This window comes from Phyllobates terribilis, unplaced genomic scaffold (genome assembly GCF_046119375.1).
Source record: "Phyllobates terribilis strain yellow unplaced genomic scaffold, ASM4611937v1 Scaffold_1__5_contigs__length_1240528914, whole genome shotgun sequence".
NCBI lineage: Eukaryota > Metazoa > Chordata > Amphibia > Anura > Dendrobatidae > Phyllobates > Phyllobates terribilis.
The window spans coordinates 1,095,044,976-1,095,071,376 of NW_027362761.1; the positions used below are offsets into that span (position 1 = coordinate 1,095,044,976).

Genomic DNA, 26,401 nt, shown 5'->3' on the forward strand with positions numbered 1-26,401 from the left:
CGGAGGGTCACAATCCTGGCTTTTACCAAATGTTTCCATCGGACCAGGTGACCAGATGGTCCCAGCCTGGCATCTCAGAACATAACCATGGGACCAGGTGACCGGAGGGTCACAATTCTGGTTTCCCCAAACGTCTTCATAGGGTCAGTGATGGTCAATGGAGCAGATCTGTTTCCTTCCAGTCAGGGCCATGTTCCCTTAGGCTGACATCATGCAGAATCCAAATCTGTGTCCTTCTGGATGGAGCCATGCTACCAAGCTGCTGTCCTGAAGAGTCTCTCTGATTCTCTCTTTAGCATGATAGACATCCCTATTTATATGTACATCTGTGGCTCAGGTCATCATTCACAGGTCAGAGAGGAAGGTGCAGGGCATTTAATCAATTTGCATAACTTATACTCCTATGTTCTGCGAGTCAACAAGCCACAGGGTCCACACAATGGTTAATCAGCATATTTAGCAAACATTCATTGTTCACGGAACAAGAGAAGTCAACATTCAGACTTATGACAAAAGTCCATGTTTCTTGTTCCATCGAAAGAAAGAAAAACACATAAATTCAAAAAGTCAACATAAACAAACATAATAGTGTATTTCTCCTGGCCTAACAAATTTAGACATCTAGCTAATTAAGATTAGAAGCTGTGTCCTCACATCCCCATACATTACAGGAAGGTAGGTCAAACCCAAGGATTTTTGCTGGAGCAGCCAACCATGTGCTGGGTATAGGGCCATCTCCCCCACACATGTAACCACATTCATGTATACGGGGGAGTCGGGATGTGTTGTGTGGACAAGCGTCCAGTCTACAGCCAACTAGAGTATGAGCACCTGAGACTATGGCAAGTTATCATCCAAAAAGTCATTCTCCAGCCTGCTGCAAAAATGCCGGATAGAGAAAGGCTTTTATCACCTAAGCCAGACCTCACTGGAGGGGAAGCAAGAAGAAAAAACAAGAAATGTAAAACAACACAAAAGTCCAGACAATTGTCATCCAAAACTTTATCTGATATCGACCAAGAAAATGACAGTCAGTAAAAGTATAAACCACATTTAAGACAAACACAGATGAGCTGCGGGACCATTGCTTCTTCTTCTGGGACTTCTTGGGGACAGGCTGCTCTGCTGTTGGAAGCCTTGCTTGTTCTTGGTCTTCTCCTTCATGTGGATTCTGAAGACCAGAAGGCTCCTGAGAGTCCATCTCTACTGCCGGCAGCTCAGAATTACTTGGAGATATGTTTCCTTGAGTCCAGGAAAGCAAGAGAGGAAAAAGATTAATGTAATGTAATAACAAGACAAAGCTAAAAAAACATGTCACTGCAAACTGCACAAAAATGACCCCAATAACCTAAGTGCTGTAGTATTAAAGAGCCTGCAAAATGGGTGATGTAAAAAGACCTGGAACATATCATTTTATACCTGATCTAAAAATAACAAAAAAAAGAAACACGCAAAATTCAAGGGATCAGCAGAATTTTAGAGCAGGTAAAAAATGTACAAATTCATGACAAGTTCCCGGTATTAAGTATTGTGGATGATAACCAGATGATTTTTTGAAATGAAGAGTTTAATGTCTTGCATTCGGCCAATTAGAACCTCCCCGGAAAGGTCAACTCCTGTGATAAAATCTACTTACTAATGAAGCTCCCGACTAGACACAAAGAATTGCAGCTCATGGAGGAATGAAACTTCTTTCCTTCTCAGCCAAGAACTTCTTATATCAGTCCCGCACGGCCTCATCATGTCCTGACATCTGGCAGAAAGACAGAAAATCAATTATAAATTAAATAAAATTTATTAAAGAAAAAAACAACCTCCTGCAAACAAGAAGCATTTGTAACAAACCACAGCCATTATTTACAGAGCACAATTGTTTTACTTTATTCTATATTAGTGGCCGCTCTGTGCAAAAACTTGTGCCAAATACTGCAGCACTAATATTGTCTGAATTTGTGATTCCACCACTCGATTGCCCCCACAAGCACAATGCTGAACCGCTGTCACCTGCCCGGTACAGGCTCCTTTATAGGGTCCTTCCAGCTGTTGTTCACCAAGATGTGAAATAATCCTAGTACAGGGTTTCCCATGTCTGAGTGCAGGGGTGGAGAGCAGAGAGGATCAGGCAGGGACAGGTCCATACACAGACTGCTGGTATATAGGGGGCGAATCTCGCTCAACAGCAGCTACAAGAAGCTTCTGGACGGGAGGTCAGAGAGCACTTCAGCACTGTGTTTGGGAGAGAAGGAAGAAAATAAGCTAATGAAGAATATTTATAAAGTTCACAAGTCCGCAATGTGTTTAGTTCCTCTTCCAGCCAACAATCAGTAATCTTGAAACCCTCTGGGTGCAGCGTCCGCAGCCGAAAAACCGCCCCAAGGTCCTCCTGTGGCATCAGCGCCCCCGTGCTGAGCCCCTAATCAGTTGTACTGCAGACTCAGACACTACGTCAGTTCTTTCCCTATGGCGGCACTAGCTGACCATCCTGTGAATAGGACAGGTGCCGGATCATTAAGCCCTTACCCTCTTCCCCAACATGGACAAACATCCCTCTGACCAGACAAACATCTAATCCCGTTTATCCTTTCCCATTTTACTTCCTTCATTAATTTCTCCTCCAACATTACTGACAACTCCAAGTTCCATAGTTTGATAGTCTCATCTGCTGCTTTTATATGTGGAGGAGACAATAAACAGCCATATACATCCTAAACCCCGATCACAAGGACTTTCTCTGTAACTCACTATTCTCAGCGTTCATCTCTGTAACAATCCACCTTTTTCTCTTTCTCGTTCATACATTTCAGACATACATTTCATGTTAATCATATTTCCTAACTAACTGCATTCCTCTTCATCTGACCATACATCACCGTTTAAAGATTCACAATCACTTACTTGTCTGCTGCGGCGCTTCTTAGATTGTTTTTTACTCGCTGTTATTTGGTCTTATTTTGCTGTTTACTGTCCTTTCACCACCTTATGCCGCTCAGTGCCCACATCTTGTTGCACCTTATCGCTGTTTTGTTCCCTGCAACAAGAGACACTGTGCGAGTATGACTTCACATGTGACATTTCCAAGACTGTTTACCATTGGGGTGCCACCGTAGTACCCCATTTACTGTTAGCATGCCACCGAAGGACACCTTTAACCGTTAGTGTGCCACCGGAGCACACATTTATCCGTTAGCATGCCACAGGAACACACCTTTAAGCGTTAGCATGCCACCAGAGCACACCTTTAACCGTTAGCATGCCACCGAAGCACACCTTTAACCGTTAGCATGCCACCGAAGCACACCTTTAACTGTTAGCATGCCACTAGAACACACATTTATCCGTTAGCATGCCACCGGAACACACCTTCAACCGTTAACATGCCACCGGAACACACCTTTAACCGTTAGCATGCCACCAAAGCACACCTTTAACCATTAGCATGCCCCCGAAGCACACCTTTAACTGTTAGCATGTCATCAAAGCATACCTTTAACCGTTAGCATTCCACCAGAGCACACATTTATCCATTAGCATGCCACCGGAGCACACCTTTAACCGTTAGCATGCCCATGAAGCACACCTTTAACCGTTAGCATGCCCCCGAAGCACACCTTTAACCGTTAGCATGCCATCGAAGCATACATTTAACCGTTGATGTGCCACCGGAGCACACCTTTATCTGTTAGTGCGCCACCGGAACACAAATTTTCCCATTAGCATGCCAACGGAGCACACCTTTTCCCGTTGGCTTGTCACCTGAGCACACCTTTAACTGTTAGCATGCCCCCGAAGCACACCTTTAACCATTAGCATACCACCGAAGCACACCTGTAACTGTTAGCGTGCCATCAGAGCACACTTTTATCTGTTAGCATGCCACCGGAGCACACCTTTAATCGTTAGCATGCAACCGAAGCACACCTTTAACCGTTAGCATGCCACCGGAGGCACACCTTTAACTATTAGCATGCCACTGAATCACACCTTTAACCATTAGCATGCCATCGGAGCACACTTTTTTCCGTTATCATGCCACCGGAGCACACCTTTAACTGCTAGCATCCCATCGGGGCACACTTTTTGCCGTTAGCATGCCACCGGAACACAACTTTTCCTGATAGCGTGCCCCCGGAGCACACCTTTAAGCGTTAGTTTGCCACCGGAACACACCTTGAATCGTTAGCATACCACCGGAGCACACCTTTAACTGTTAGCATGCCACCGGAGCACACTTTTAACCATTAGCGTGCCACCGGAGCACATCTTTTGCCATTGGCATGCCATCAGATGACACCCTTTACCACTGTAGTGCCACCGGAGCACATCCTTTGCCGTTGGCGTGCCACCGGAGCATAACCCTCCAATTAGCATAATGGGCCTCATACAGTTTTCCATATAGTATAACGGTCCCCATATAGATCTCATTATAGTATAATGTGCCCCATATAGACTTCCATGTAGTATAAATGGCCACACTTAGCCTCCAATTAAATTAATTGGGCCCCACATAGCTTTCCATTGAATATAATGGGCCCCACATAGCTTTCAATTGAATATAATGGGCTCCACATAGCCTTCCATTTAATTTAATGGGCCCCACATGGTCTTCCATTTAATATAATGAGGCCAATATAGCCCTCTATTTAATAAAATGGGTGCCACAAAGCTTTCCATATAAAATAATGGACCCCACAAAGCTTTCCATATAATCTAATGGGCCACACATAGCCTTCCATTTAAATTAATAGGTTCCACATTATCTTCCATTTAATATATTAGACCTCACATGGCTTTTTATTTAATATATTAGGCACCATATAGCCTTCCATTTAATATAATGGGCCACACATAGCCTTTAATTTAATGTAATGGGGCCAACATAGCACTCCATTTGCCGTTAGCATGCCACCGAAGCACACCTTTTCCCATTAGCATGCCACCGAAGCACACCATTAATTGTTAGCATGCCACCGGAGCACACCTTTAACCGTTAGCGTGTCAATGGAGCACACCTATAACCGTAGGCATCCCACCGGGGCACACCTTTTGCCGTTAGCATGCCACCGGAACACAACTTTTCCTGTTAGCATGCCACCGGTGCACATCTGTAACCGTTAGCATGCCACCGAAGCACACCTTTAACCGTTAGCATGCCACCGAAGCACACCTTTAACCGTTAGCGTGCCACCGGAGAACACCTTTTCCCGTTAGCATGCCACAGTAGCACACCTTTAACCATTAGCATGCCACCGAAGCACACCTTTAACCGTTAGCATGCCACCGAAACACACCTTTAAGCGTTAGCGTGCCACCGGAGCACACCTTTAACCGTTAGCGTGCCACCGGAGCACAACTTTAACTGTTAGCGTGCCACCAGAGCACACATTTAACAGTTAGCATGCCACCGGAGCACACTTGTAACCATTAGCATGCCAGCGTAACACACCTTTAACCGTTAGCTTGCCAATGGAGCACACCTTTAACCGCTAGCATCCCACTGGGGCACACCTTTTGCCATTAGCATGCCACCGAAGCACACCTTTAACCATTAGCATGCCACCGTAGCATATCATTAACCGTTAGCATGCCTCCGAAGCACACCTTTAACCGTTAGCATGCCACCGAAGCACACCTTTAACCGTTAGCGTGCCACGGGAGCACACCTTTAACCGTTAACATGCCACTGGAGCATACCTTTAACCATTAGCGTGCCACCGGAGCACACCTTTAACCGTTAGTGTGCCAACGGAACACACCTTTAACCGTTAGCATCCCACCGGGGCACACCTTTTGCCGTTAGCATGCCACCGCAACACAACTTTTCCTGTTAGCGTGCCACCGGAGCACACCTTTAACCATTAGCATGCTACTGAAGCACACCTTTTACCGTTAGCATACCACCGAAGAACACCTTTAACCGTTAACATGCCACCGAAGCACACCTTTAACCATTAACATGCCACCGAAGCACACCCTTAACCGTTAGCGTGCCACCGGAGCACAACTTTAAGCGCTAGCGTGCCACCGGAGCACACCTTTAACCGTTAGCGTGCCACCGGAGCACAACTTTAACCGTTAGCGTGCTACCGGAGCACACATTTAACCGTTTGCATGCCACCGGAGCACACTTTTAACCGTTAGCGCGCCAACGGAGCACACCTTTATCCATTAGCATCCCACGGGGCACACCTTTTGCCGTTAGGATGCCACCGGAACAAAACATTAACCATTAGCATGCCACAGGAGCACACCTTTAACCGTTAGCATGCCACCGGAGCACACCTTTAACCGTTAGCATGCCACCGAAGCGCACCTTTAATCGTTAGCATGCCACCGGAGCACACCTTTAACCGTTAGCGTGCCACCGGAGCACACCTTCAACTGTTAGCGTGCCATCGGAGCACACCTTTATCCATTATCATCCCACCGGGACACACCTTTTCCTATTAGTATCCCACAGGATCAAACCATTTGCCGTTAGTGTGCTACCGGAGCATAATTTTTCCATTTAGTATGCCACCGGAGCACACCTTTACCGTTGGCTTGCCACCGGAGCACACCTTTTGCCGATGGCTTGCCACCGGAGCACATCTTTTGCTGTTAGCATGCCACTGGAGCACACCGTTTGCGTCTGGCATGACGAGTACACCCTTTGCCGTTGGCATACCACCGCAGCACACCCTTTCCTTTGGCATGCCACCCGATCACACCTTTTGCCATTATAGTACCATCGGAGTACATCCTTTGCCGTTGGCGCGCCACCGGAGCATAACCCTCCATTTAACATAATGGGCCCCATATAGCTTCCATTATATTAAATTAAAGGCTATGTAGGACCCATTAATTTAAATGGAAGCCTATGTGTGGCCCATTGCATTAAATGGAAAGCTTTGTGGAGCCCATTATATTTTATGGAAAGCTTTGAGGCACCTATTTTATTAAACAGAGGGCTATTTTGGTCCCATTATATTAAATGGAAGACCATGTGGGACCCATTAAATTAAATAGAAGGCTATGTGGGGCCTATTATATTCAATGGAAAGCTATGTGGGGCCCATTATATTCAGTGCCACCGTAGTTTTCCATTTGCCGTTAGCATGCCATAGGAGCACACCTTTAACCATTAGCATGCCATCGGAGCACACCTTTAATCATTAGCATGCCACCGGAGCACACCTTTAACCGTTAGCATGCCTCCAGAGAATACCTTTAACCATTAGCATGCCACTGGAGCACACCCTCCACTGTTAGCATGCCACCGGAGCACACCTTTAACCGTTTGCATGCCACCAGAGCACACCTTTAACCGTTAGCATGCCACCACAGCACACCTTTAACAGTATGCCACCGGAGCACACCTTTAACCGTTAGCGTGCCACCGGAGCACACCTTTAACCGTTAGCATGCCACCGCAGGACACCTTTAACAGCATGCCACCGGAGCACACCTTTAACCGTTAGCATGCCACCGGAGCACACCTTTAACTGTTAGCGTGCCAACGGAGCACACCTTTAACCGTTAGCATCCCACCGGGGCACACTTTTTGCCGTTAGCATGCCACAGGAACACAACTTTTTCTGTTAGCGTGCCACCGGCGCACACCTTTAACCGTTAGCATGCCACTGAAGCACACCTTTTCCCGTTAGCATGCCACCGAAGCACACCTTTAACCATTAGCATGCCACCGAAGCACACCTTTAACCATTAGCGTGCCACCGGAGCACACCTTTAAGCGTTAGCGTGCCACCGGAGCACACCTTTAACCGTTAGCGTGCCACCGGAGCACAACTTTAACCGTTAGTGTGCCACCGAGCACACCTTTAACCGTTAGCATGGCACCGGAGCACACTTTTAACCGTTAGCATGCCACCGGAGCACACCTTTAACCGTTAGCGTGCCAACGGAGCACACCTTTAACCGTTAGCATCCCACCGGGGCACATCTTTTGCCGTTAGCATGCCACCGGAGCACACCTTTAACCGTTAGCATGCCACCGAAGCGCATCTTTAATCGTTGGCATGCCACCGGAGCACACCTTTAACCGTTAGCGTGCCACCGGAGCACACCTTCAACTGTTAGCGTGCCATCGGAGCACACCTTTATCCATTATCATCCCACCGGAACACACCTTTTCCTATTAGTATCCCACAGGATCAAACCATTTGCCGTTAGTGTGCTACCGGAGCACAATTTTTCCATTTAGTATACCACCGGAGCACACCTTTACCATTGGCTTGCCACCGGAGCACACCTTTTGCCGATGGCTTGCCACCGGAGCACATCTTTTGCTGTTAGCATGCGACTGGAGCACACCGTTTGCGTCTGGCATGCCTGAGGAGTACACCCTTTGCCGTTGGCATACCACCGCAGCACACCCTTTCCTTTGGCATGCCACTCGATCACACCTTTTGCCATTATAGTACCATCGGAGTACATCCTTTGCCGTTGGCGTGCCACCGGAGTATAACCTTCCATTCAACATAATGGGCCCCATATAGCTTCCATTATATTAAATTAAAGGCTATGTAGGACCCATTAATTTAAATGGAAGGCTATGTGCGGCCCATTATATTAAATGGAATGCTTTGTGGAGCCCATTATATTTTATGGAAAGCTTTGAGGAACCTAATTTATTAAACAGAGGGCCAACAGAGCACACCTTTAACCGTTAGCATGCCACCGAAGCACACCTTTAACCATTAGCATGCCACCGAAGCACACCTTTCACTGTTAGCATGCCACCGGAGCACACCTTTAACCGTTAGCATGCCACGGAGCACACCTTTAACCGTTAGCATGCCACCACAGCACACCTTTAACAGCATGCCACCGGAGCACACATTTAACCGTTAGCGTGCCACCGGAGCACACCTTTAACCGTTAGAATGCCACGGAGCACACCTTTAACCGTTAGCATGCCACCACAGCACACCTTTAACAGCATGCCACTGGAGCACACCTTTAACCGTTAGCATGCCACCAGAGCACACCTTTAACCGTTAGAATGCCACCGGAGCACACCTTTAACCGTTAGCGTGCCAACGAAGCACACCTTTAACCGTTAGCATCCCACCGAGGCACACCTTTTGCCGTTAGCATGCCACCGGAACACAACTTTTCCTGTTAGCGTGCCACCGGAGCACACCTTTAACCATTAGCATGCCACTGAAGCACACCTTTTCCCGTTAGCATGCCACCGAAGCACACATTTAACCATTAGCATGCCACCGAAGCACACCTTTAACCTTTAGCGTGCCACCGGAGCACACCTTTAAGCGTTAGCGTGCCACTGGATCACACCTTTAACCGTTAGCATGCCACCGGAGCACACCTTTAAACGTTAGCGTGCCACCGGAGCACAACTTTAACCGTTAGTGTGCCACCGGAGCACACATTTAACCGTTAGCATGGCATTGGAGCACACTTTTAACCGTTAGCATGCCACCGGAGCACACCTTTAACCGTTAGTGTACCAACGAAGCACACCTTTAACCGTTAGCATCCCACCGGGGCACACCTTTTGCCGTTAGCATGCCACCGAAGCACACCTTTAACCGTTAGTGTGCCAACGGAGCACACATTTAACCATTAGCATGCCACCGAAGCACACCTTTAACCGTTAGCATGCCACCGAAGCACACCTTTAACCGTTAGCATGCCACCAGAGCATACCTTTAACCATTAGCATGCCACCGGAGCACAGCTTTCACTGTTAGCATGCCACCGGAGCACACCTTTCACTGTTAGCATGCCACCGGAGCACACCTTTAACCGTTAGCATGCCACGGAGCACACCTTTAACCGTTAGCATGCCACCACAGCACACCTTTAACAGCATGCCACCGGAGCACACATTTAACCGTTAGCGTGCCACCGGAGCACACCTTTAACCGTTAGAATGCCACGGAGCACACCTTTAACCGTTAGCATGCCACCACAGCACACCTTTAACAGCATGCCACCGGAGCACACCTTTAACCGTTAGCATGCCACCAGAGCACACCTTTAACCGTTAGAATGCCACCGGAGCACACCTTTAACCGTTAGCGTGCCAACGAAGCACACCTTTAACCGTTAGCATCCCACCGAGGCACACCTTTTGCCGTTAGCATGCCACCGGAACACAACTTTTCCTGTTAGCGTGCCACCGGAGCACACCTTTAACCATTAGCATGCCACTGAAGCACACCTTTTCCCGTTAGCATGCCACCGAAGCACACATTTAACCATTAGCATGCCACCGAAGCACACCTTTAACCTTTAGCGTGCCACCGGAGCACACCTTTAAGCGTTAGCGTGCCACTGGATCACACCTTTAACCGTTAGCGTGCCACCGGAGCACACCTTTAACCGTTAGCGTGCCACCGGAGCACAACTTTAACCGTTAGTATGCCACCGGAGCACACATTTAACCGTTAGCATGGCATTGGAGCACACTTTTAACCGTTAGCATGCCACCGGAGCACACCTTTAACCGTTAGTGTACCAACGAAGCACACCTTTAACCGTTAGCATCCCACCGGGGCACACCTTTTGCCGTTAGCATGCCACCGAAGCACACCTTTAACCGTTAGTGTGCCAACGGAGCACACATTTAACCATTAGCATGCCACCGAAGCACACCTTTAACCGTTAGCATGCCACCGAAGCACACCTTTAACCGTTAGCATGCCACCAGAGCATACCTTTAACCATTAGCATGCCACCGGAGCACAGCTTTCACTGTTAGCATGCCACCGGAGCACACCTTTCACTGTTAGCATGCCACCGGAGCACACCTTTAACCGTTAGCATGCCACGGAGCACACCTTTAACCGTTAGCATGCCACCACAGCACACCTTTAACAGCATGCCACCGGAGCACACATTTAACCGTTAGCGTGCCACCGGAGCACACCTTTAACCGTTAGAATGCCACGGAGCACACCTTTAACCGTTAGCATGCCACCACAGCACACCTTTAACAGCATGCCACCGGAGCACACCTTTAACCGTTAGCATGCCACCAGAGCACACCTTTAACCGTTAGAATGCCACCGGAGCACACCTTTAACCGTTAGCGTGCCAACGAAGCACACCTTTAACCGTTAGCATCCCACCGAGGCACACCTTTTGCCGTTAGCATGCCACCGGAACACAACTTTTCCTGTTAGCGTGCCACCGGAGCACACCTTTAACCATTAGCATGCCACTGAAGCACACCTTTTCCCGTTAGCATGCCACCGAAGCACACATTTAACCATTAGCATGCCACCGAAGCACACCTTTAACCGTTAGCGTGCCACCGGAGCACACCTTTAAGCGTTAGCGTGCCACTGGATCACACCTTTAACCGTTAGCGTGCCACCGGAGCACACCTTTAACCGTTAGCGTGCCACCGGAGCACAACTTTAACCGTTAGTGTGCCACCGGAGCACACATTTAACCGTTAGCATGGCATTGGAGCACACTTTTAACCGTTAGCATGCCACCGGAGCACACCTTTAACAGTTAGTGTACACACGAAGCACACCTTTAACCGTTAGCATCCCACCGGGGCACACCTTTTGCCGTTAGCATGCCACCGAAGCACACCTTTAACCGTTAGTGTGCCAACGGAGCACACATTTAACCATTAGCATGCCACCGAAGCACACCTTTAACCGTTAGCATGCCACCGAAGCACACCTTTAACCGTTAGCATGCCACCAGAGCATACCTTTAACCATTAGCATGCCACCGGAGCACACCTTTCACTGTTAGCATGCCACCGGAGCACACCTTTAACCGTTAGCATGCCACCGGAGCACACCTTTAACCGTTAGAATGTCACCACAGCACACCTTTAATAGCATGCCACCGGAGCACACCTTTAACCGCTAGCGTGCCACCGGAGCACACCTTTAACCGTTAGCATGCCACCGCAGCACACCTTTAACAGCATGCCACCGGAGCACACCTTTAACCGTTAGTGTGCCACCGGAGCACACATTTATCCATTAGTATGCCCCCGAGCACACCTTTTGCCGTTAACGTGCCACTGGAGCACACCTTTAACCGTTAGCATGCCACCGAAGCATACCTTTAACCGTTAGCATGCCACTGAAGTACATCTTTAACCTTTAGCACGCCACGAAGCACGCCTTTAACCGTTAGTGTGTCATCGGAGCACACCTTTATCCGTTAGCATAATTTAATGGGCCCATATAACCCTTTATTTAATATAATAGGCCCTAAATAGCCCTTTATGCACCTCACGTAGCCATCCTTTTAATGTAATGAGCTCTGCATAACCAATCACTTAAGATTGTTGACCCACATAGATTTCCATATAATATAATGTGCCCAATATAGCCCTCCATTTCATATAATGGGAGCCACAAAGCTTTCTATATAATTTAGTGTGCCCCAAAAAGCCCTCCATTTATTATAATGAGCCCCACAAAGCCTTTTTTATATTATAATAGGCCCAGAGAGTCCTCCATTCATTACATAAGGTCTGACATAAACCTCCTTTTAATATAATAGCCCCCAATATAGCCCTGTTTTTAATGTATTGGGTCCCACAAAGCCCTCTATTTAATATAAGAGGTGCAGTCTTTAGCCTTTTTCCCACTGGTGTGCCACCGGAATACACATTTTACCATTGGCAAAAGTATAATGGGCCCCACATTGCCTTCCATGTAGTATAATGAGCCCCACATAGCCTTCCATTTAATATTGTGGGCCCCACATAGCCTTCCATTTAATATTGTGGGCCCCACATAGCCTTCCATTTAATAGTGTGGGCCCCACATAGCCTTCCATTTAATATTGTGGGCCCCACATAGCCTTCCATTTTATATTGTGGGTCTCACATAGCCTTCCATTTAATATAATGGGACCCTTATTGCCATCTATGTAGTATATTGAGCCCCACATAACCTTCCATTTAATATTGTGGGCCCCACATAGCCTTCCATTTAATATTGTGGACCCCACATAGCCTTCCATTTAATATAATGGGCGCCATATTGCCTTTCAGGTAGCATAATGGGCCCCACATAGCCTTCCATTTAAAATAATGGGACCCATTTTGCCTTCTATGTAGTATAATGGGCCCCACATAGCCTTCCTTTTAATATTGTGGGCCGCACATAGCCTTCCTTTTAATATTGTGGGCCCCACATAGCCTTCCTTTTAATATTGTGGGCCCCACATAATCTTCCATTTAATATATTGGCCCCCAGATAGCTTTTTTAATATATTGGGCCCCACATAGCCCTCCAATTAATATAATGGGCTCCACATTGCTTTCCATATAATATATTCGGCCCCACATAACTTTTGATTGAATATTTTGGGCCATACATAGCGTTCCAATTAATATAATGGGCTCCAAATGAGCTTCAATTTAATATATTGGCCCCCAAAAAGCTTTTTATTTAATATATTAGGCCCCACATAACCTTCCATTTAGTATATCGTTCTCTACATAGCTTTTAATTTACTATATTGGGCCCCATATAGCCTTCCTTTTATTATAATGGGGTCAAAATAGCTTTTCATTTAATATAATGGGCCCCACATAGCCTTCCATTTAATACAATAGGCCCCCCATAGCTTTCCATTAAATTCAATGCGGTCCACATATGCTTCCATTTAATATGATGGGTTCCACAAAGCTTTTCATATGATATAATGGGCCCCACGCAGCCTTCCATTTTATATAACGGGCCCCACATAGGCTTCCATTTAATATAATGGGCTCTGCATATGCCCCCAATTAATATAATGGGCCCAAAGTTGCTTTCTATATAAAATAATGGGCTCCACATTGCCCTCTTTTTATTATGAGGAACCTCACATAGCCCTCCTTATATTATAAAATATATACGGTATATAGGCCCCATAATATATTGGCCCCATAATATATATATATATATATATATGTATATGTATATATATGTATATATACATATAAAAAAAAATATATATACATATATACAGTGCCTACAAGTAGTATTCAACCCCCTGCAGATTTAGCTGGTTGACACATGCGGAATTAACTTGGCATTGTGACATTTGTACTGTAGATCAGCCTGGAAGTGGGAAATGCACTGCAGCAAATTTTTTTTTTTTTAAACGTAAAAAGTTAATTCAGAGTGTCATTTATTATTCAACCCCTCAAACCACAAGAATTCTGTTTGGTCCCCCTAAAGTATTAAGAAATAGTTCAGGCACCAAGAATAATGAGCTTCACATGTGTGGATTAAAGATCTCTTTTGCCAGCCTTTTCTGACTATTTAAGACCCTCCCCAAACTTGTGAACAGCACTCAGACATGGTCAACATGGGAAAGACAAAGGAGCATTCCAAGGCCATCAGAGACAAGATCGTGGAGGGTCACAAGGCTGGCAAGGGGTACAAAACCCTTTCCAAGGAGTTGGGCCTACCTGTATCCACTGTTGGGAGCATCATCCGTAAGTGGAAGGCTTATGGAACTACTGTTAGCCTTCCACTGCCAGGACAGCCTTGGAAAGTGTCCTCCCGTGCCGAGGCCAGGCTTGTCCGAAGAGTCAAGGCTAACCCAAGGACAACAAGGAAGGAGCTCCGGGAAGATCTCATGGCAGTGGGGACATTGGTTTCAGTCAATACCATAAGTAACGTACTCCACCGCAATGGTCTCCGTTCCAGACGAGCCCGTAAGGTACCTTTACTTTCAAAGCGTCATGTCAAGGCTCGTCTACAGTTTGCTCATGATCACTTGGAGGACTCTGAGACACTTTTATGTTTAAAATTTAATAAAATTCAACTGAGCAACATAACTTTTTGGTTTGTAAGATTTATGCTTCTGTTCATAAAACCTACTCTCGTTTGCAGTTTGAAGGCTCTAACTTATTTGCATCTTATCAAACCAGCTAAATCTGCAGGGGGTTGAATACGACTTGTAGGCACTGTATATATGTATATATATAAATAAGCCTCCATTTAATATGGAGGCTTTTACTTACTACAGGGGCACCCATCTTGGGCTTTTTAGCATGCCACCGGGGTATAATCTTTGGCCTTTTTGCTTACCACCAGGGCACCCATCTTGGGCTTTTATCTGCCGCCAGGGTGCACTCTCTGACCATTTTGCTTACCACCGGAGCACACATCTTGGGCTTTTTAACTGCCCCCGGGGTGCACTCTCTGACCATTTTGCTTACCACCGGGGCACCCATCTTGGGCTTTTTACCTGCCCCTGGGGTCCACTATTTGACCATTTTACTTACCACCGGGGCACCCATCTTGGGCTTTTTGACTAAGACCGGGGTCCACTCTTTGACCATTTTGCTTACCACCGGGGCACCCATCTTGGGCTTTTTACCTGTCACCAGGGTGCACTCTCTGACCATTTTGCTTACCACCGGGGCACCCATCTTGGGCTTTTTACCTGCCACCGGGGTGCACTCTCTGACCATTTTGCTTACCACCGGGGCACCCATCTTGGGCTTCTTAGCTGCCACCGGGGTGCGCTCTCTGACCATTTAGCTTACCACCGGAGCACCCACCTTGGGCTTTTTACCTGCCTTCGGGGTGCACTCTTTGGCCTTTTTGCTTACCACCGAGGCACTCATCTTGTGCTTTTTAGCCAGCCACCGAGGTGTAGTTTTTGGCCTTACTGCTTACCACTGGGGCTCACTCTAGCTTTGCTTAGCCTGCCACCAGGGTGCACTCTTTGGCCTTTTAGCTTACCACCGGGGTACCCATCTTGGGCTTTTTAGCTGCCACCGGGGTGCACTCTCTGACCATTTTGCTTACCACCGGAGCACCCATCTTGGGCTTTTTACCTGCCACCGGGGTGCACTCTTTGGCCTTTTTGCCATTGGTGTGCCACCGGAGAACATGCTTTACCGTTGGTGTGCCACCGGAGCACCCTCTTTGCCGTTGGTCTGCCTCCGAAGCACACCGTTTCCCGTTGGTCTGCCAACGAAGCACACCCTATGACGTTGGCGTGCCACTGGAGCACACCCTATACCATTAGGGTGCCACCAAAGCAAACCCTTTGCCATTTGTGTGCTACCGGAGCACATTATTTCCTGTTGGGCTGCCTCCGGAGCACACCTTTTTCCGTTGGGTTGCCACCGGAGCACCCTCTTTGCCGTTAGTCTGCCACCGAAGCACACCATTTCCCGTTGGTCTGCCACCGAAGCACACCCTATGACATTGGCGTGCTAGCGGAGCACACCCTATGACGTTGGCGTGCCACCGGAGCACACCCTACACCATTAGGGTGCCACCAAAGCAAAGCCTTTGCCATTTGTGTGCTACCAGAGCACATTATTTGCCGTTGGGCTGCCACCGGAGCACACCTTTTTCCGTTGGGTTGCCACCAGAGCACCGTCTTTGCCGTTAGTCTGCCACCGAAGCACACCGTTTCCCGTTGGTCTGCCACCGAAGCACACCCTATGACGTTGGCGTGCTACCGGAGCACACCCTATACCATTAGGGTGCCACCAAAGCAAACCCTTTGCCATTTGTGTGCTACCGGAGCACATTGTTTCCCGTTGGGCTGCCACCGGAGCACACCCTTGACCGTTTGGGTGCCACCGGAGAACGTCCTTCACCGTTTGGATGCCATCGGAACACACCTTTTACCATTGGGGTGCCATCGGAGCACACAATTTACCATTGGCAAAAGTATAATGGGCTTCCACATAGAATTTCATAAAGTATAATGGCCCCCACATAGCCCTCTATATAGTATAATGAGCCACACATTGCCTTACATGTAGAATAATTTCATTTATTGAGCTCCACATAGTTTTTCATTTAATTTACTGGGCTCCATTTAACCTTCCATTTAATATAATGGGCCCCACATAACCCTCCATGTAATATAATGGGCCCCACATAGCCTTCCATTTATTATAATGGAGCCAAGATACACCTCTATTTAATATAATAGGCCAAACATAGTCTTCCAGTTAATATAATTGGTCCCACATAGCGCTTTATTTATTATAATGGGCCCTACATAGCCCTTTATTTAATATAATGCACCTCACATAGGCCTCCATATAATATAATGGGCCCCACAACGCTCTCCATTTAACTTAGTGGGCCTCACATCTTTAATTTATTATAATGAGCCCCACAAAGCCCTCTTAATATTATAATAGCCCCAAATAACCCTCCATTTAATATAGAGGACCCCACAAAGCCTTCCATTTAATATGGAGGGCCCCACAAAACCTTCCAGATAACATAATGGGCCCAAACATAGCCTTCTTTTTAATGTATTGGTCCCCACAAAGCAGTCTATTTAATAGTATGGGCTCCACATAGAATTTATTATAATTAAATGGGCCCCACGTAGCCATCCATTTAAGATAATGGGCCCTACTTAGCTGTCCCTGTAATATAATGGGTTCCACATAGCCTTCCATTTAATATAATGGGCCCCACATAGAACTTATTATAAATAAATGGCCCCAAATAGCAATCCATTAAATATAATAGGCCACACATAGCTTTCCCTTTAATATAATGAGCCCCACATAGCTCTCTATTTAACATAATGTGCCCTACGTAGCTCTCTCTTTAATACAATGGGAAAAAATATCCCTCTATTTAATGTAATGGGTGTCAAAAAGCCATCCATTTAATATATTGGGCCCCACTTAGATCTCTATTTAATACAATTGGCCCCACATAACCTTCCATTTAAAATATTGGGCCCCATATAGCTTTTCATTTAATTTATTGGGATCCATGTAGCCTTCCATTTAATATAAAGGACCCCACATAACTCTCAGTTTAATATAATGGGCCCACAGAGAACTTATTATAAATAAATGGGTCCCACATAGCCATCCATTAAATATAATGGGCCACACATAGCTTTCCCTTTAATATAATGAGCCCCATATAGCTATCCTTTTAACATAATGGGCCCTACATAGAGCTCTCTCTTTCATATAATGGGTCACACATAGCCCTACCTTTCATATAATGGGTCCCACATAGCCCTCCCTTTAATATAATGGGCCCCACATAGCTCTGCTTTTAATATAATGCGCCACACATAGCTTTCCCTTTAATATAATTGTTATGATCTGCAACAAGAACTAAGGAATGAAGGGGAAAGTTTTCTCTACAGTAAGACTAATTTGAATCCCTACGATGTAGCGGGCTGCCTGTTCCTAGCGAACAGACCTGCCTTAGTCCTAGGCTAGTCTGAACGAAGACCTATAGAATAAAGGGAAGGGGTCTCTAAAAGAAGTAAGGACTGGAACAAAAAGGGACACCTCCTGAACAGAAAAAGTTGTTGCAGATAACAAAAGATAAACTGACAAAAAAGTACTAAAGGTCCCAAAGGACCAAGTGAACTGAGAGATAGGCACCGAAGCACCTGGCTAGCAAAACAGTCAAACAACACTGAAGTCCAGCACACCCAAAAAGGCGGAGCTGGAATATAAAGGCAGATGGTCACGTGACCGCAAAACACAAGATGGACTAAACAAACAGGAGGGTTCTAACAATAATGAGCCCTATATAGCTCTCCATTTAATATAATGGGTGCCACATAGCTCTGCTTTTAATATAATGGGCCCCACATAGCTCTCCATTTAATAAAATGAGCCCAACGTAGCTCTCACTTTAATATAATGGGCCCCATGTAACTCTCCCTATAATATAATGCGCCCCACATAGCCCTCCCTTTAATATAATGGGCCCTTTCCAGCTCTCTATTTAATATAATGGGCCCCACGTAACACTTCCTTTAATATAATGGGCCCCACGTAGCCCTCCCTTTAATATAGTGGGCCCACGTAGCCCTCCTATTAATATAATGAGCCCTATACAGCTCTCTATTTTATATAATGGGTCCCACGTAACACTCCCTTTAATATAATGGGCCACACGTAGCCCTCCCTTTAATATAATGAGCCCTACACAGCTCTCCATTTAATATAATGGGCCCCAAGTAACACTCCCTTTAATATAATGGGCCCCACGTAGCCCTCCCTCCCTTTAATATAATGGGCCCCACATAACCCTCCCTTTAATATGATGGGCCCCACATAGCTCTCCCTTTAATATAATGGGCCCCACATAGCTCTCCAAGTAGTATAATGAGCCCCATATAGCTCTCTCTTTAATTTAATGGGTCCCACATAGCTCTCTCTTTCATATAATGGGTCACACATATCCCTCCCTTTCATATAATGGTTCCCGCATAGCCCTCTCTTTAATATATTGAGCCCCACATAGCTCTCCCTTTAATATAATGGGCCCCACATAGCTCTCCCAGTAGTATAATGAGCCCCACATAGCTCTCTCTTTAATATAATGGGCCCCACATAGCTCTCTCTTTAATATAATGGGCCCCACATAGCTCTCCCTTTAATATAATGGGCCCCAGATAGCTCTCCCTTTAATATAATGGGCCCCACATAGCCATCCCAGTAGTATAATGAGCCCCACATAGCCCTCCCTTTAAAATAAAGGGTCCCACATAGGCCTCCCTTTAGTATAATGTGCACCACATAGGCCTCCCTTTAACATAATGGGCCCCATATAGCTCTCCAGTTTATACACTGGAGTCGCTCTCTTTCTTCTCTTCTTTACCTAGTCCAGTCTTTCGTGACGACTTCCCGCCTTGATTCGTCTTTGCAGAGTTTGCTGTCCAGGTTTCTGCTGCTCCGCACTTTTCAGGAGATCACTGCACTCCTGAAAAACAAAAATGTTACATACGGTATATAAGCGACTTAAATAAATAATGCCGCCCCCTGTGCCACCGAATGCAAATATGCGCCACACTGTGCCCATGAGTATATCATTCACCGCAGTGTATCCTGCTCCACTGAGATATAATCAGTCACCTGCTTGTGCCCCCATTATAAATCTACATTCATGGGTCACTGATACAGATGGATATAGCAGCGCTGCTGCAGGAATCCATCCTTGGCTCGCTGCCCGGCGCCTGCTGTGTGACGTTGGTGGGAAGATGATGTTATTGTTGTGCCGCCTGCGTCCTTCAACATGAGCTCAAGTGGAAAAAGGGAAAACAGCAATTGGAAGCCGCATTGAAGGGTCAGGAGGATATTGATTTTTTTATTTTATTGCTTTACTATGCACAGTGGTTCATTAATTAATATTCACAGTGACCTTCCATCCTGGGACTAAAAAGTGTCCATACATTTGTCACCGCGGCTGGTGTCCTCTGTATGACTCCCACAGTCTCCTCCAAGCAGATTGGTGTTAAGATGGCCACCGCAATGGCATGGGAAGTGCAGCGGTGAGTCCAAAGCGCAGCTCCGCGCTCTAAAATGCCCATCAGAAAGAAGAGCTCAGGCATTTATTCTCTATTAGCGCTATACTGAACAATCCTATTTATCAAACATCAGCGCTACAAGAATCCGTCCTGGGCTGTGCTGGGATCTTTGAACGTAGGCCCACACGAGGATCGGGCCCCTCATGGTGGAGTAGATCACACTCATTATAATCCACCACTGAACCACCGAGGGCATAATACTACTCAGACAACACAGGATGAGGGTAAAACAGTGAGGCAATACTTTATTGAACCACCAAACAGACAATAAACATATTGAACAGTCCCAGCAAATACTCAGGATGGTGCAAATTACAGAGTCTCACCCTTCTGCTGTCACGCCGAGATTAAAGCAGCTGCCACTCCGAGGGGCTTCCAGGGCCAACTACCCCCACCCTTAGGCACCCCACTTTTGGCAGGCACCCACAGAGAGGAGACAAAAACAAGTTTAGAGAGCTGACAGTCCATTGAGGTATGTGGCCAGGGAACCCAAGAGTCCCAACCTGGCTTCTCCGAACATATCCATGGGACCAGGTGACGGTGGGTCCCAACCTTGCTACCCCACATATCTGCATGGGACCAAGTGATTGGAGGGTCCCAACCTGGTTTCCAAACATCTCCATGGGACCAGGTGACCAATGGGTCGCAACCTGGTTTAGCCAAATGTATCCACGGGTTCTGTGATAGTCAATGGAGCAGATCTGTATTCCTCCAGCCAAGCCCATGGTTCCTTAAGCTGGCATCCTATAGAATCCAAATCTGTGTCCCTCTTGATGGAGCCATGGTGTTCTGTAGAGCTGTCACATAGAGTGTTCCTGGCAGTGGTTTTGTAAAAAGACTCCTTTATATAGTTCACATCTGTCCTTCTTCAAGACTTCATCCACAGGTCAAGAGAAAAGGGTGGTGATACTAATTTGCATTCCCTGAGCATCCACAGTTCATCCCCCAATGTTGACTTGCAAACATTGAAGGATATACTATAAATACCCAAACAATGCAAGTCAACAGAATACATGGACTCATACAATGGTAAGCAACATATTTAGCAAACATCCATTGTTCTATGACCCTGCATCCCTGTTTTGCAAAGGTAACAGTACAATAAATTGTAGGAGTTGATACAAGAGGTAAATAATAACCATTCATCAATTAACAAATATCTACTCAACCTACAAGATGAGTCAACATTCAGACTCATGACATTCCATTTGTCTTGACCAACCGAAGAAAGAAACACATCAATTCAATAGTCAATAAATCAGGCAATAGTCTATCATTCTGGGCCTACGGAATTTACGTCTGGATAATTAAGATTAAATGCTGTGTCGTCACAGGCCCCTTTAGTTTTAGGGACTGGCAGGGGTCCTTTCCAGCGGCTCTCCCACTAGTTCATCCTTCTTTCCTCTACTCCGTTTCAACAAAATATTTGTAAATATTAAAAAAAACACACAAATTTTTTTTTTCTTACATTAAATCTTGATTTAATTAAAAGAAACCCCCCAAAAACAAGAACATAAAAAAATAAACCTGATTGACATCGAAGAAAGCCAAACAACCCAAACTAAAAAACGAAAAATGATCACATGATTTAACCAGCATGAAAAACAGCATCAAGAATAAAATAGTAATAATTAAGGACAAAATTCTAGTTTTTGTTAATTTTGTCTCCTACATAACAGAAAGCAATTAACTATACTGCACGATAAACGCTGTAAAGAAAACATACATAAAAACAATTCCTGGGGTTTTGCCATTGAATGCCGGAAAAAAAATCAACTGCAGAGTTGTTGCTTTTTATTAATCTCATGCACAAGAAAAATGGAATAAAAATGCTAAAAACGTTGTCTGTACCCCAAAATGTCACCAATGAAAACTACAGCTCCTCCTGGAAACAATAAGCTCTCATATCACATTGTCACCAGAAAGATAAAAAGACATCAAAATGCCGCATGGACCCAAACTGGTATCACTAAAAACTCCTGCATGCCCCGTGTATATATATATATATATATATATATATATATATATATACTCCTCTATACTATATACACGGCGGAGCTCACACGCCTGCGCCTGTCACATACTGTATATATATATACTCCTCTATACTATATACACGGCGGAGCTCACACACCTGCTCCTGTCACATACTGTATATATATATATACTCCTCTATACTATATACAGGGCGGAGTTGACACACCTGCTCCTGTCACATACTGTATATATATATATATATATACTCCTCTATACTTTATACAGGGCAGAGCTCACACACCTGCTCCAGTCACATACTGTATATATATATACTCCTCTATACTATATACACGGCGGAGCTCACACACCTGCTCCTGTCACATACTGTAAATATATATATATACTCCTCTATACTATATACACAGCAGAGCTCACACACCTGCTCCTGTCACATACTGTATATATATATACTCCTCTATACTATATACAGGGCGGAGCTCACACACCTGCTCCTGTCACATACTGTATATATATATATATACTCCTCTATACTATATACACGGCGGAGCTCACACACCTGCTCCTGTCACATACTGTATATATATATATATATTCCTCTATACTATATACAGGGTGGAGCTCACACACCTGCTCCTGTCACATACTGTATATATATATATACTCCTCTATACTATATACAGGGTGGAGCTCACACACCTGCTCCTGTCACATACTGTATATATATATATATATATATATATATATATATATATATACACTCCTCTATACTATATACAGGGCGGAGCTCATACACCTGCTCCTGTCACATACTGTGTATATATATATATATATATATATATATATATATATATATATATATATACTCCTCTATACTATATACACGGCGGAGCTCACACACCTGCTCCTGTCACATACTGTATATATATATACTCCTCTATACTATATACAGGGCGGAGCTCACACACCTGCTCCTGTCACATACTGTATATATATATATACTCCTCTATACTATATACACGGCGGAGTTCACACACCTGCCCCTGTCACATACTGTGTATATATATATATATATATATATATATATATATATATATACTGCTCTATACTATATACAGGGCGGAGATCACACACCTGCTCCTGTCACATACTGTATATATATATACTCCTCTATACTATATACAGGGCGGAGCTCACACACCTGCTTCTGTCACATACTGTATATATATATATATATACTCCTCTATACTATATACAGGGCGGAGCTCACACACCTGCTCCTGTCACATACTGTATATATATATATACTCCTCTATACTATATACAGGGCGGAGCTCACACACCTGCTCCTGTCACATACTGTATATATATATATATATATATATATATATATATACTCCTCTATACTATATACACAGCAGAGCTCACACACCTGCTCCTGTCACATACTGTATATATATATATATACTCCTCTATACTATATACAGGGCGGAGCTCACAAACCTGCTCCTGTCACATACTGTATATATATATATATATATATATACTCCTCTATACTATATACACGGCGGAGCTCACACACCTGCTCCTGTCACATACTGTATATATATATACTCCGCTATACTATATACACAGCAGAGCTCACAAACCTGCTCCTGTCACATACTGCATATATATATACTCCTCTATACTATATACAGGGCGGAGCTCACACACCTGCTCCTGTCACATACTATATATACAGTCATATGAAAAAGTTTGGGCACCCCTATTAATCTTAAGCTTAATGTTCTACAAAAATTGGTGTTTTTGCAACAGCTATTTCAGTTTGATATATGTAATAACTGTTGGATACAGTAATGTTTCTGCCTTGAAATGAGGTTCATTGTACTAACAGAAAATGTGCAATCTGCATTCAAACAAAATTTGACAGGTGCATAAGTATGGGCACCTCACCAGAAAAGTGACATTAATAGTTAGTAGATCCTCCTTTTGCAAAAATAACAGCCTCTAGTCGCTTCCTGTAGCTTTTAATGAGTTCCTGGATCCTGGATGAAGGTATTTTTGACCATTCCTCTTTACAAAACAATTCCAGTTCAGTTAAGTTTGATGGTCGCCGAGCATGGACAGCCCTCTTCAAATGATCCCACAGATGTTCAATGATATTCAGGTCTGGGGACTGGGATGGCCATTCCAGAACATTGTAGTTGTTCCTCTGCATGAATGCCTGAGTAGATTTGGAGCGGTGTTTTGGATCATTGTCTTGCTGAAAGATCCATCCACTTTGTAACTTCATATTTATCACTGATTCTTGAACACTATTGTCAAGAATCTGCTGATACTGAGTGGAATCCATGCGTCCCTCAACTTTAACAAGATTCCCAGTGCCAGCATTGACCACACAGCCCCAAAGCATGATGGAACCTCCACCAAATTTTACTGTGGGTAGCAAGTGTTTTTCTTGGAATGCTGTGTTTTTTTGCCACCATGCATAACGCCTTTTTGTATGACCAAATAACTCAATCTTGATTTCATCAGTCCACAGGACCTTCTTCCAAAAAGAAATTGGCTTCTCCAAATGTGCTTTTGCATACCTCAGCCAACTCTGTTTGTGGCGTGCTTGCAGAAACGGCTTCTTTCGCATCACTCTCCCATACAGCTTCTCCTTGTGCAAAGTGCCTTGTATAGTTGACCGATGCACAGTGACACCATCTGCAGCAAGTTGATGCTGCAGCTCTCTGGAGGTGGTCTGAGGATTGTCCTTGACTGATCTCACCATTCTTCTTCTCTGCCTTTCTGATGTTTTTCTTGGCCTGCCACTTCTGGCCTTAACAAGAACTGTCCCTGTGTTCTTCCATTTCCTTACTATGTTCCTCACAGTGGAAACTGACAGGTTAAATCTCTGAGACAGCTTTTTGTATGCTTCCCCTGAACAACTATGTTGAATAATCTTTGTTTTCAGATCATTTGACAGTTGTTTTGAGGAGCACATGATGCCACTCTTCAGAGGAGATTCAAACAGGAGAACAACTTGCAAGTGGCCACTTTAAGTAGCTTTTCTCATGATTGCATACACCTGGCTATAAAATTCAAAGCTACATGAGGTTACAAAACCAAAAAAAGTGCTTTAGTAAGTCAGTAAAAAGTAGGTAGGAGTATTTAAAACAAGAAAATGATAAGGGTGCCCATACTTATGCACCTTTCAAATTTTGTTTGAATGGAGATTGCACATTTTCTGTTAGTACAATAAACCTCATTTCAAGGCAGAAACATTACTGTGTCCAACAGTTATTACATATATCAAACTGAAATAGCTGTTGAAAAAACACCAATTTTTATAAAACATTAAGCTTAAGATTAATAGGGGTGCCCAAACTTTTTCATATGACTGTATACAGTACAGACCAAAAGTTTGGACACACCTTCTCATTTAAAGATTTTTCTGTATTTTCATGACTATGAAAATTGTACATTCACACTGAAAGCATCAAAACTATGAATTAACACATGTGGAATTATATACTTAACAAAAAAGTGTGAAACAACTGAAAATATGTCTTATATTCTAGGTTCTTCAAAGTAGCCACCTTTCGCTTTGATGACTGCTTTGCACACTCTTGGCATTCTCTTGATGAGCTTCAAGAGGTAGTCACCGGAAATGGTCTTCCAACAATCTTGAAGGAGTTCCCAGAGATGCTTAGCATTTGTTGGCCCTTTTGCCTTCACTCTGCGGTCCAGCTCACTCCAAACCATCTCGATTGGGTTCAGGTCTGGTGACTGTGGAGGCCAGGTCATCTGGCGTAGCACCCCATCACTCTCCTTCTTGGTCAAATAGCCCTTACACAGCCTGGAGGTGTGTTTGGGGTCATTGTCCTGTTGAAAAATAAATGATGGTCCAACTAAACTAAAACCGGATGGAATAGCATGCCGCTGCAAGATGCTGTGGTAGCCATGCTGGCTCAGTATGCCTTCAATTTTGAATAAATCCCCAACAATGTCACCAGCAAAGCACCCCCACACCATCACACCTCCTCCTCCATGCTTCACGGTGGGAACCAGGCATGTAGAGTCCATCCGTTCACCTTTTCTGCGTCGCACAAAGACACGGTGGTTGGAACCAAAGATC

At 45.0% G+C, this 26,401-nt stretch overlaps 1 long non-coding RNA gene across 2 annotated transcripts in view; it reads right to left on the reverse strand.

Moving 5' to 3' along the window:
* Positions 1-904: 904 nt before the first annotated feature.
* LOC141161082 (uncharacterized) overlaps positions 905-26,401 on the reverse strand; it is a 37,435-nt gene continuing 11,938 nt past the window's right edge. Inside the window, exons 2-5 of one of the 2 annotated variants that reach the window (XR_012250619.1) lie at positions 19,575-19,676; positions 2,896-3,043; positions 1,637-1,753; positions 905-1,242 (exon numbers count right to left, since the gene is read on the reverse strand). This is a non-coding gene — a long non-coding RNA (uncharacterized lncRNA). Of the gene's footprint in view, positions 1,243-1,636; positions 1,754-2,895; positions 8,529-19,574; positions 19,677-26,401 lie in introns of those variants that run through there. The other variant, XR_012250618.1, reaches the window with a different exon arrangement.